Genomic DNA, 7,709 nt, shown 5'->3' on the forward strand with positions numbered 1-7,709 from the left:
CCTGAAAAAGTGTCATCACTCAAAAAAGAAGAGAGAACATACAAAAAGCTTTGTTTTAATTAACCCTGACAAAGAGCAACCACAGGGAGCCACACACAGAATTCAGAAAACGGCTGGAGCCTCTTTTCAAAGAAATGAAGAAGATACCATATCCTCTCAAGCGAGAGAAGGTCAGAATTAAAAAGAATGAGAGTAATGATCATTGCAAAAGACAAACTGAGGGTGTTGTTTAGGCTGCGCAAAGCAGAAATTACACAACTCGGTTAAAAAAAAAAACAAGACAAAAAACCCTTGAGCAATATATCCAGAATTTTAAGAAACTAAACTAAGAAATGAAGCATTTCAGGAGGGCCATTCTGAGGAATAGAGCTCAGCACCGCAATTTCTGCATAGTTAGACTTCCTGGATTAGCAGACAAAATAAAAGGCACTAAGTCAATAGTTAAAAATGCAATAATATCTTCTCCAGAACCAATAGGAGATGAGATTTGAAGTGAGAAGAATCATATGATTTCATAGAGTCCATCCATAGAACATTTCAAGAGCGACTTGCTATTTACAACACAGTTCACACGCTCCTGCGTCTTCTCATTTGCCCTTTACAAAAATTATGTGAGGTGGACAGGTATTATTTTCTTTCATTTTACTGATAGAAATTAGCCTCTGAGAAACTGAGTGATTTGTCCAGAGATATAACTAGTTAGTACAGAGTCCACGTTCAAGTCCAAGTCTCGCTCTCTAAAGTGGGAGGGTCTTATACACATTTTACACACTAAGGAAAATACATCTGCAATGACACTCAAAAAGAGAAGATCACTTTTAAAAGAATGTAGATTGGAAACACTATTGCCCTTTCTAGTAACATAAAAAGAGCTTGGTGGATATGGAACATATCACCAAGGATGGGGGAGTAGAGAGAGAGAGAGAGAGAGAGGGAGAGAGAGTTGGGAGAGGGAGAGAGAATGAGAATGTGCCCATTCACTCATGACCCTGCCAAACTGCTCTCCATGTGGGACGCTACAAACACCTCTCCAAGGTCCTAGAAAGCCAACTGGTCACCTTTTTCCAGTTAGCTCTAAGGACTGCTTCCAACAGAAATCAACATGAAACACAGAAACCTAAATAGGTGGCACTGACTTGAGTTATCTATTACAAAAATACGTAAGTGAGAACAGTATGAGGAAGCGTTTTTTGTTGATAATTATAATTATTATATTTTATGGAATGGAAGTAAGATGTATCCTCCTTTCTGTATGAGGCATTGTAAACTTCTGTCACCTTTCTAAGAGCTATTTGGCTAAATGTGACAGGAACTATCCCTTACACTCAATACTACCACTCTGGGAACTTATCCTAATGCAATAATTCAAAGAAGAAAGTTATAGGTGGTTATACTGATATTATTTATAATTGTTAAAACTTGAAATAAAAACCCAATAATTGGGTTTTAGCCCAAATGAATATTACATAAGCCATTAAAAATAATGAAAATGAAATGTGTGTTTGAAATTAGCAATGGGAGTAGATCTAAACTTTTCACATTACCATGATTAAACAATGAAAAACGTGTGCATATAGATAAAAATTAGAATGCAGTTTAGAGAAATGACATGAATTTATTTAGGGAGTGGGATTGAAGCTGAGCTTTCTAATTTCTTTCTTTAAATAATTTTTAATTTATAAATGATTAAGAAATTGCCAATGCTGTTGCTGAAATATGGCCAGTCCCATCCAGGTCAGAGATCTGTGGGCTCTTCGGAAGGATGAGAAACTGCTCACAGTCACAGTGTCTCAGTGGGGGAACTGGGGGGCCTGTGGGCCTGGGGGCCAGGGCTGAGAAGAGACTTCATTTGCACTCTATCTTCTTTGATGCCTTTTGAATTTTGTATCCTGTGCGTGTGGCACCAATTACGAAAATGACATCCAGGTGCAATAAATCTCCATTGACTCTATTTCTGATCCAAAAATTGGGCCAAATGGTCTGATGATGGGACAGAATAGTTGAAATCAGTGTGGCCTTGGAAAATCCAGAGCATTTCGTCAGTGTGCCAAATCATTGGAAGGGTGGGGAGTGGAAGCCATGCTGAGGCTAGACAGAGGGCACGGGGTGGGAGTAGGTCTTCCTGGGAGTCCAGCTGAAACGGTGGAGATCTGGTCAGACCTTGGAGTTGAGGGCCAAGGAGCGGAGGGCTGCAGTGTGAAAGGTGAAGGTGAGTAGAGATGGTGATAAAGCCCCAGAAGGGCTAGTGCAAGTGCCGCCGTCGGCCAGCAGAGGGCGGTGTGGGCCGCGTGGCACGGGAGGTTAGCGGGGATGGAAGCCACGGGGGGTAGGTCTTGGAGTGGGGCCAGAGCCTCTGGCTTGTGAAGTGGGGACACCGCGGAGGCTTGGAACAAGGGGAGGGTCCGGGGGCGGGTTGCTGTGGCCAAGGTTAAGTGGGAGGAAGCAGACGCTCCAGCCTGGACCCAGGGATCCAGGGCCGCTGGCATTGAGTAGCAGCAGATTTTTTTTTTTTTAAGATTTATTTATTTATTTTTGGCGGGGGTGGGGAGAGAGAGAGAGAGATTGTGCGTGTGAACAGGGGGAGGGGCAGAGGAAGAGGGAAAGGGAGAATCTCAAGCAGACTCCTCGCTGAGCACAGAGCCCCATGTGGGTTCGAGTCCTGCTTTGGAGACCAGCTCTGTGACTGTAATCCTTGTTTTGTCATCTTCAAATATGGGTTTATATTACCTGGAGGCAGAATGGGGAGGCAACAGTGAGGCCACCTGCACGCATTTGGAGATGGGGAGCTAAGTGCTCTCTGATCTAGAAAATCTGAGCTAGAAAATCAGCATAAAACAGATCAAAGCAGAGAAGCGCCAGGTCACCTTGAAGGAGGCAGAAAGACTCTCAGGCCACTTGAGAAGGACTGAAGCCTGAATAAAAATATTAAGTTGTTTGAACAAGAGCTGAGGAACCACAGAGCCCTGAGGAGTGGCAGGTGTCTACACTGGCTAGGCGCTGCTCGGGTGAGGGACAAGTATGATGTTTTTGTGTAAAGGGGTGCCTCTGACTGCTCTGATCCCATCAAACATTTGAGTCATGGTCACATGCTCCCCAAGGAACCCTTGCCTTTCCCCATAGCCTGCCCCACAGGGAGGATAGAACTTCCTATTGGAAGGTGAGAGTAAGCGGTCCCCTTGGGAGTTGTTTCTCATTGTTCGCCAAAATAGTTAAAAACACCAACTTCGGAACCAGGTTCAAATTCCAGCTCTGCCTCCCCTGTCTTCAGTGGCCCCCAAGGAGCTCTGTCCTCCCAAGGGAGTAAAGGCCCTGTTGGGTGAGGGCGCTGCTTCATCCTGTGACTAGCTCTGGGCCCGGCAGTGCTGCCCTGCATGCCACACCTGGGCCTTCTTCTGGGAGGTCACCGGTGTCTCCTGGGCCGTCATCCTGCATAGCAGTGAGGTGACAGTCATGGCACTGCCCCAGCGGGAGGTCCTGCCCCTGGCACCGCTGTCCCCGCTGAGGAGAAAGTGGACACAAAGAAGAAAAGAGCAGAGAGCAGGCATAATGGACAAACGGTAAATGAATGAATGAAATTGCCTGCTTACTTACCCCATCCTCCAGGGTTGGCAGCCCCCTGGGATACAGATATGCGTGGAAATTGTACAGCCCTATATGAAAAGGAAGGAGGACTCAATCTATTGTGTTAGGGGAGGGAAGCAGAGGAGATTTCATTTGTTTTGAAGAAAAGTCCAAGAGTTTTCTAGAGCTTGCAGATAGAGGATGTGGTTTGCATGAATCTTGGAGTGGGGGACGGGTTGCAGGGAGCTGAGGGGGCTGCAGCCTGGCTTCGGGTGGCAGAATGGGTGGGAGACAAGGCCCAGCAGTCTGATGGGGACCAGATCCCATGAGTATGAACGGTGACAAAGTATGCTGTGTTGATAAGTTTTGATTTCATCCTACAGGCAATGGGAATTTCAAGCAAGTGAGTGACAAAAGGAAATTTGCATTTTATTTTATTATTATTTTTTAAAGATTTTATTTACTTATTTGACAGAGAAAGAGAGACAGTGAGAAAGAGAACACAAGCAGGGGGAGTCGGAGAGGGAGAAGCAGACTCTGCTGAGCAGGGAGCCCGATGTGGGGCTCGATTGCAGGACCCGGGGATCATGACCTGAGCCGAAGGCAGACGCCCAACCAACTGAGCCACCCAGGCGCCCCGGGAATTTGCATTTTAGATGTGAGATCCTTGAGAGCTGGGGAGATATCTTATCCACCCCTGTGTCTTTAGTAAGAGACATACAATTTCATTCCTGGTAAGACATCAACATTTGGTACATGCGTGAAAGAGAGCGCTGGTGGTTCTGGAGAAGAGGTGGGCATGAGGGAGACCACCAAGGAGGCCAGGTGGGGAGCGCTGAGGGTGTGAGCAAAGGGAGCAGTAGGGCTCTGGAGGAGGTGATGACGTTTGAGACCTGTAGAATCAGACCGTTTGGTGACTGGCTGTGATGGGAGCCCGGCTGGATGAAGATAAAGCAAAGGTGACTTTATGATTTCTGGCTAGGGTGATGGGGGCAAAGCTACTAAAAACTAGAAAGAAAAGAGGAGGAAGAACTGACTTGCTAATGTCTAGGACAACACAGTATGAAGTGCTCAGTGGACGTAATGATTTTTTCTTCTCTCAGTAATGTTTCCTGAAAGCAAGGCTGTCATTGTAACACTGCTGATCAACTCTTCCAAGTCTTTGAGGGGACCAATAGTTGCAGTTTCAAGGTAGCATTAAAACACACACACACACACACATTACAGGGGCGCCTGGGTGGCTCAGTTGGTTGACGGTCTGCCTTTGGCTTAGGTCATGATCTCGGGGTCCTGGGATTGAGTCCCGAGTTGGGCTCCCTGCTCAGTGGGGAGCCTGCTTCCCCCTCTCCCTCTGCCGTTCCGCCTGCTTGTGCTCTCTCGCTCTCTGTCAAATAAATAAATAAAATCTTTAAAAAAAGTTACAATTATCACCCATATTATTTTAGGTCATAGGGATGATGGGACATCTCTGGAAAGGGCAACTCTAAGCACCTGTGTTTCAACTGGAACATTACAAATACACAACTGAATGAAAGGTACAGAGATTTTCCTTATACCCTCCACCCCCACCCCCCAACCTCCCTCATCGTCAACATCTGCCACCAGAGTAGCACATTTGTTACAACTCATGAATCTACATTGACACGTCATTATCACCCGGAACCTAAAACTACTCTAAAATATAAAATCTATCAGTTACAAAACCCCCAGACAACCGTATACTTGCAGATGTTGCGCACGTATCATGTACAACTATATACTGCTATCTGTGGTGGAGACCGGCAGGACTGTCTGGTGTGGGACTCTGACCCTGGGCCTCTCTCTAAGTCGTGTAACAATGAGCCAGCTCTCAGATCCAATGTCCCACGGGATGGAGGGCTATCAAGTTCTCTGAGGAAGCTGAGGTATGTTGGAGAATCCCCCTAAACCGTAGGCACCTAAGATTAGAACCGCGTGGTGTGCATATGTAAAATATTTATTCCCCCCCATGGGGCCACCTTTAGGTACACATCTCATAAAACAGCAGAGTACAAGGTGCCGGGGTGGGGCGTGGGGAGTGCGGTGCTGGACATCTCCATAGCACATGCCATTGATTTGGCCCCAGCATGCTGCTCCTCGGGAGGCTGGGAGGGCAGGCAGCTGGCTCCCCATTCCACCTGCACCAAGTGATGCTGGTTGGTGTCTGTCCTGAGCCCTTTACGGAACTGCTGTGCTGTCTTATTCCCGATCCTGCTTTCTGTAGATGAGAAGACAATCTGTCGGGGGGCCGGCAGCACTGAAGACCACTGTAGTTTGCAGAGCAAAATTTACTGTTTCATCTGAGTCTTGGTTATTTCTACCGCCGGATTTAACAAAACTCTAATGTTAAATTTAAAGTAGCACGAGGGTTTTATAAAGACCTTGCATAATAAATTCCAGCCCATATGGCCTCATTCGCAGAATCTGAAAGGCTGGTATTTACTTTTCTTACTATTTCCAAGGGAAAAAAAGGTTTAGATCTGCTTCTTCCCAGGCCTCCCAAATAATGGTGGTGTATTTTCTGTCTAATGGCAGGGACAGAGGCCCTCTTCTGCTGACTTTATTGGTCAGGTTTGAGTTAATGGTAGTGGTTTGTTTGAAGTAGATTTTTGTATGTGTGTGTTTGAGGTAAAATACACGCAAAGAGACAGATAGAATAGTCCTTGGGGTTCTCCCTGTGACCAGGAAGTTTTTATCTTTAAAAAAAATTCTCTTTTCTTTGAGAATGAAAAATAACACTTAACAATCTTAGTTGGCTTTAGAGTTGGTCCAAATGGGGGATAACAAAATCTCATCAGTGACATTTTCAGGTTTAATATGACTATATTTATATACTTATAAGGACCAGGTGTATATAAAAACATTCATTTTTGATGAAAACTGTAGGTGCTTATTAAAGCACTTTGACTTCTTTCTTATCCAGTCACTGCTACCTGAAAATATCTCCGAATATTATGTTAAGGGAAAATATTTTGAAAAAAGTGGAAAGTTATGTGAGAAGACACATAATCCCAAATCACAGAAACGAAATGGGGCAATATATGTAAACAATGTGTGCGTGCGTGTGTGTAAATTCTGTATGCCATATATTTCCTACCGTCCACTCTGCAATAGAGAATATTATTCTTTTCTTGTAGATTCAGGAACACAATTGGCAATGACAGATTTCTAGTGACCTCTAGAAATCTTGATAAGATCGACCCAAAATGGGAACCTGTAGTTAAGCTTCGTCTTGGTGGCACAAGATAAAGGAGGGAGCTCAGGAATTGAGGGGCAGGCTCTACTAGCTATTTCACCACCATGTGGTTTTATGTGGTTCTTGCCGAACTGGCTCAGGCAGAAGACAGCGTGCCAGGGTTATAGACCTGGGGATGACTCAGAACGAAGCCTCCAACTCTCAAGTGCACGATCAGGAGCTCTGCACCCAGGAGAACAAGGAGAAAAATGCTAGCCAACCCATTCCTTTTCTTTCTCCAACTTCCAAACATTATAATACCCCTGTTTTTTATGTGTTTTTCTGGAAGGAATGGTTAGAATGCCTAGGGTGGTCAGGGAGAGAGGAAAGTGGTAAAAAGGCATTTGCTGCAAAGCGATGGGGAAAAAAATGGAATTGCTCTGTGCATGGCTGGTTGAGTTCTTCCAGCCGTATCCACGATAAAGAGAATAAACAATCAGGGATTTTCCTCCTGGACAATTACTATTACATAGACTACCGGTGGGATCCGAAGCATTGCCACCATGGACGGCTTGGAAGAGAACCATTATGAAGAGTCATTTGTAATGGGATTTTACTTCTGGTCCTAAAAAAATTTGATACCCAAATTTGTAATACAAATGATTAGAAAGGCCTGAAGAACGTTAATGGCAGAGTTTGTTAAATGGTATATTCACCATGAATACCCCATCTTTCTAATTCACGTGCCTTGCTTGGGCATATTGAATATATCAACTGTGATCTATCTGGACTGAAATGGACCTGATTAAGACAGCATTCTGGAAGAGGAGTTTTCCCCGCTGCCCACTGCTGACTTAAAGTTTGACTGCAGTCATTCCTAAAAGACATTCAACAAAATTTCTTAGATGAATTGATCTCAAGCACAGCTCAGGGTTTACTAATTTGTGGGGAATTA

The 7,709-nt window shown here is 44.9% G+C and overlaps 1 long non-coding RNA gene across 1 annotated transcript; it reads left to right on the forward strand.

Moving 5' to 3' along the window:
- Window positions 1-3,496: 3,496 nt before the first annotated feature.
- On the forward strand, window positions 3,497-5,905 carry LOC113908823. Its single transcript, XR_003515600.1, has 4 exons — window positions 3,497-3,557; window positions 4,665-4,752; window positions 5,007-5,096; window positions 5,804-5,905. It is a non-coding gene; the product is annotated as an uncharacterized LOC113908823 (long non-coding RNA).
- Window positions 5,906-7,709: the final 1,804 nt, after the last annotated feature.

This window comes from Zalophus californianus, chromosome 6 (genome assembly GCF_009762305.2).
Source record: "Zalophus californianus isolate mZalCal1 chromosome 6, mZalCal1.pri.v2, whole genome shotgun sequence".
NCBI lineage: Eukaryota > Metazoa > Chordata > Mammalia > Carnivora > Otariidae > Zalophus > Zalophus californianus.